Genomic DNA, 6,213 nt, shown 5'->3' with positions numbered 1-6,213 from the left:
GCTCACTGGTCACTACGGAGAGGCTCGTCACCCCAGCGTAGGCCGACAGCTCGACCACGGTCTCCCATACCACCATGCCCGGCTCATGAGTCTTAGCGGATCAAGGTACAATGGTTAACGGGATTGCATTGGTAAGTTTGGTACCCTAGATTCTAACAATAGCGTCCATACGTGGTGTACATCCATCGGGACAATTGGGTTACTTGACGAATTCGACTAGCACGAGCGCACGTTGAGTTGAATGACATAGAGTGCGCAAACATTCTGTGTGGCCAAACCACTGCCGTCAACCCTAATACGACTCGGGTTCGTCAAACACGTCCTACGTGGCGAAAACAACCTCGGCCATGAACTCAAGGTTTGTTAACGATTCCCTGGACTATTTCATAGTCCCAAACACATTCAATTATAACAGATATTCATATTAACAATTTAGAATAGTAAAGGAATAACAATTCTAATCATACAATATGTGAGCATTTGAAGAATATCAACTTAACATGAATTTACACATAAGAAATGCTTGAATTTAACCAACAAAGAATGTAAATTGCATGTGAGAAATCATACACACCCATAGGATAGTTGAGACTCTCTTCTCAACGCCCGTAAATAGAATAATATCTGACACGCTAGATCATTCAGACGTTTCTACAAACACTTAAACTACATATTCCAACATACATGACGTATGTTGGTGATAACACACATTTGGACAATTCCTTTCACCAAGGAGTTGATACACATACAACTAGCACAAATACATGACAATTAATCATGGCAAACACATGTTCGTATTTCATATGTATATGATACTTTCTACATATACATGGAATACACAAATCTCAATATATCTCATATATATCAGGAATGCAATATAAACATCGCATTTGGCATGTGAAATTACACCCACAATAATAATAAACCATTAACCGACATTGAAAGCCTTGAAAACCATAACATATATGAATATAGTCCGCACTTTAAACCAGAAAATGCGCACAAATCTGATTCAGACAATAAGTCTTCGTCAACGGCAACTAGATAACCTAAGGCATGAATAAAATGAACTACATCAACACTTAGACTATTCTAAGCTCTAAAACAGACTAGGGTTTGATTGACTTACCCAAGAATGAACTTAGAATCACCGGAATAACGATTCAGAAGTGATGGTTTAGGGATGCAGAGTAACAAGGAAGAATCTCAAGATGATTCACCAACGTCTCTCTCACTTTCTCTCTCTTTTCCTCTCTCTCTCTCTCTCTTAGCTAGGGTTAGAAAATTCGTATGGAATTGAGAGTAAGGGTTTTAAGGTTTATATATAGGCCTAAAATGGATGAAAATAGCCCCAGGGCTAAGGTATACTTAGGTTATAACCAAATCAGGTCTATATTGGTCCAACGGAGCACTTCTGGTGGTCCTTTTTCCACGTGCGGTCGGACTTAAGCTCACTAACCATGGATCTAGGTCAGGCTGAGTTTTTGTACCGATCGAATTTACAGATCAGTCGTGGCGGACCAATCTTAATTCAACGGTCACCGAAACTCGATCAGGTCCACAAGCATTATGACATGTCAGGGCCATCTTCCCTGATCTGAGGGTGAAATTGGGTCAGAATCCAATGGTTAGAAATCTTTGAATCGGCGCGCAAGCGACACGACTCAGATTTCATAAATTCATATTTAATTTCTCAGCTTTTTCACACTCTTTACTCCGGACTCAAACAAATCGACCCAAGACATCATCTGGACTTGATTTTTGAGGTGATGGTCAAGCCCAACCAGGTGATCATAATTGTCTAAGATCATCACTATCGGACTTTCGACGCGCGGTCCAAGTCCGATACAAAGTTTCCAAATACTCCCGAGAGCAACTGGATTTAGCGTTGAATCCCAGATTTCAGGGTAACATAGCGCTAATGATTCTATAGGTTTTGAGTCCTACAGATCAAATTTAAAGTGATTGATGCTAATTTCACAAGCAATCGAGTTTAGCACTAAATAACCCACATTAACTTCTAAAGAATTTGAGGTAGTACTCGGATCTTTGCACGAAATTTTTCGGGTCATTACAGTATAGAGTCCTTGTGTAGGATCTATAGTGCCTTGTGTAGGCACGATTGATTGCCTTGTGTAGGCATGTATGGTTGCCTTGGGTAGGCAATTCCTTGTGTAAGATATATATGTCTTGTGTAGGTAGTACCTTGTGTAGGTTGTGAAGGTTTGTGGTTAACCTGATTTAAAACCATTAGATAGTATAATCTGGTACACTCTAGGGTGGAGTGCGTTAGCCAGGAGTGAAGTAGGCATATTTTTGAACTACTATATACCGCTATGTTTGTGATGATTCTTACATATTTGGATTGATTGTTTAAATGCTCAATTATGAATCATTTATGTTTGATAAAATACCGCACTTAGATCTCTTAATGTTTTAGAATATAAATGTGATTGATTCTTTGATAATCTTGCTCAACTAATCTTAAATTGGTAAATATTATAACATTATAAGATTAGAGATTTTAAAAAAGTCCTATTCACACCCCTTTAATTTCTTGGTCATACATTCGTACTTCAATAGTAGTGGTCCACCCGCAATTTCAATTGGTATCAAAGCAGGTTCCTCTTGAAGGGATTGTTAAACCTAGATGGAGATCCTAACTGAAGTTGGAATTATGACCAAAGGAGATGGACCATTAGTCTCTCGCCCTCCTATCTTTATGGATTAAATTATGCTTATTGGAAAGCGAGAATGTACTATTTTCTACAGTCCTTGGATCATGACATTTAGGAGATTGTTGAGAATGGATATGTGCCACCAATTGAACAAGTGGTACTCGAAAATGGCACAACTATCTCGAAACCAAAACCAAAAGAGAAGTGGACTCCATTTGATAAAGAAAATAAATTGCATGAAACCAAAGCTATGAATGCTATTTACTGTCGAGTTTCACTAGAGGTGCTCAATCGGATTAGTATGTGTAGAACCTCAAAAGCAGCATGGGATTTATTGGAAACAACCCATGAAGGAATCAACACAGTAAAAATGTCAAGGCTGCAGCTCTTAACATCCCAATTTGAACACATAAAGATGGAAGAACATGAGACATTCATGGAGTTTTTCACAAGACTGAATGGCATATGTAACTCCATGGGGGAACTTAGAGAGAAAATTCTAGTATCTAAAATTTATAGGAAAATTTTGAGATTTTTGCCGGAACGTTTTAACTCCAAAGTCAACACCATTGAAGAATGTAGGAATATAGAGGAAACGAAAGTAGAAGAAGTAGTTGGTTCTCTACAAACATTTGAACTACATTTCAAACCACCCACAAAATCCAAAAATAACTTTCTTAAAGCCTCTAAAAACATAACTATAATAGAGGAAGAAGAAAGTGAAAATGAAGATGTTGATGAGGAGGTGGCTCTCTTGGCTCAACGGTTCAAAAAATTCTTCAACAAGAACCATGGAAAACCATACAACAATAAGGGGAAACATTTGGACAACAAACACCAAATAGGCAAGACTTTTAAAAGGTCTAAAGAACCCCAGTGTTATAACTACCGGAAGTATGGTCATTTATCCACTAAATGTCCTACAAAGAAATCAAAAGGAAAGGCAATAGCAGCCACATGGGATGACACTGATGGTTCAAATTTAGAAACCAGCAGTTCTGAAAGTGATGGAGACCAAAAGTCTTTAAAAATACTTATGGCCTTCACCACCACAGTCATTCCCAATCCAAAGGACAATGAGGTAATAAATGAGCAACAAGCCAAAGAGGCACCCTCCTCAGATGATGAGAAAGAGGAAGAAGAAGAAAAAGAAAACATACATGATGCTTATGATCAACTTTATATCCATAGCATTAGTGTCGTTAAAAACTTGGCATTGATGAAAATAAAAATAGACAATTGTAAAACGATCTCGATGAAACACTAAAAATAAATACTCATTTGATAAATGATCTTCAGCAATATCATAATGACAATGATAAGCTTGAAAGGACAACAACATCCCTCAAATCTGAGGTACAAAAATTGAAAAAAAAAAAAAAGAAAAAAGATTAAACATTTAGAATCTAAAAATATGCATCTAAAGACTGAAAATCATAAACTAAGATTAAATGCAGAAAAATTAAAGCAATATGTTGAACTTAGTCATAGGTTCTCCCAAAATAATGAAAAACTAGGGAGACTTCTAGGAATGGAAAGAAATCAGAAGGATATGAGAGGCTTATGATATGAAATTAGCAAATTGAGCTCTTTACCTGCACCATCTGTGATTAAGAAAATTGTAGCATCTGAAAGCAACACAACAAACACTCCTATCTGTCATTCATGTGGAGACTTGGGACACTACAAGTTTGAATGTCTTACATTTAGTAGGTCTCACTCCACTTCCAAGTTGAACTTTTCTGGTAAATTCAAACCAACCGGAAGAGCAATGCAGAAAACAAAGAATCCTTTAAAGCACACACCAAATGAAGGAAAGAAATATCCTACTCCACCCAAGATGACTAAAAGGATGGAGGAGTTAATAAATTAGGTGGCTCAGCTAAATCGAAAAACCAAAGAATTGATGAGACAAGGGAATCTAGTTGAGTTGCCCAAGAAATTCAAACAGCCCCAAGGTGAAAACAAAGCATCATCTCCAAAGAAGATTGTCACCAAATGCGTAATAAAAAAAATAAGAACAAATGTCTTGTAATTCAAACCGCTCTTAAAGCGGGCAATAGTTCTAAGTGGTATCTTGATAGCGGTTGCTTAAGACACATGACAGACCACCAGACCCATTTTTGTAATTATTCAAAGTTTGATGGTGGGTCAGTTACATTTGGAGATGGGAGCTCCACTAAGATAATTGGACAAGGAACAATAGTTGGCCCTAGATTGTCCAAGATTGAAGATGTTCTTTCTATAGAAGGATTAAAACACAATCTCCTTCGTATTTCCTAAATCTGCGACAAATAATATTTGGTCACATTCTCCAAAGAATAGTGCAAGATCTCAGGCCTTACAGGAAAATTCATTATGAAGGGTCTTCGCACAAGTGATAACTGCTACGTAATGGAATGTAGTGGGGAGAATGTTCTATCTACAAGATGCCACTTAGCTCTAAATAATGAGTCCAAGCTATGGCACCAAAGACTTGGGCATGTGCACTACCGAAACTTAGCTAAGCTAAGCTCACAAAAATTGGTGAGAGGACTTCCTAAGATAGGGAAGGAAGAAAATATTGTATGTGGTGACTATCTCAAAGGAAAACAAATAAAAGTGGGATATAAAAAGACAACCACCATAGCAACTTCTAAACCACTTGATTTATTTCACATGAATCTAGTGGGTCCCACCAAAGTTGAGAGCCATAGCAGAAAGAGATACTTTCTACTAGTAGTAGATGATTACTCCAAATTCACTTAGGTCGCCTTTCTTCAGGAAAAATTTGATGCATTTGATGAATTCCAGAAGATGGCAATATGACTCTAAAATGAGAAGGGATATTGTATAAAATGCATACGGAGTGATCATGGTGGGGAATTTGAGAATGGTTGATTTCAAAAATACTACGATGAAAATGGAATCCGACATGAATTCTCAACCCCAAAAACACCACAGTAAAATGGAGTTATTGAAAGAAAAAACCGAGTGTTGCAAGAAATGGGCTCGGTTATGCTTAACAGCAAGAATATGGCTAAAACCTTTTTGACCACAGCTGTCAACACTGTCTGCTACATAATTAATAGAGTATACCTTAGGGCAGGATTAAACAAAACTCCATATGAATTATGGTGTGGAAAACAATCTAGTGTAAAGTACTTTCTTGTCTTTGGTAGTAAATGTTACATTCTTAGAGATGGAGAACAACTAGGTAAATTTGACTCTAAAAGTGACAATGACATTTTTCTAAGATACTCCTTAAATAGTCATACTTATAGAGTATACAATTTAAGGACACTCACTATTCAAGAAATCGTTAATGTGGTTGTTGATGACCAACCTCATAACAAAACTAGTCCTTCAATTGATATAGAGGACGATGTGGATTCATGCATAATAGGTAAATCTGATAACAAATCCACCTCTTCTCTTGAACCTCAGTCATTGAGTAACATGTCATTCATTAAAGATCATCCCCTCAATCAAATCATTAGAGATCTTAATGACGATGTGAAAACTCGACGTCAACTTGAGGGCATTTATAGTCATC

Source organism: Magnolia sinica, chromosome 7 (assembly GCF_029962835.1).
Source record: "Magnolia sinica isolate HGM2019 chromosome 7, MsV1, whole genome shotgun sequence".
Taxonomy (NCBI): Eukaryota; Viridiplantae; Streptophyta; class Magnoliopsida; order Magnoliales; family Magnoliaceae; genus Magnolia; species Magnolia sinica.
Note: the sequence above shows the minus strand (reverse complement) of the source record.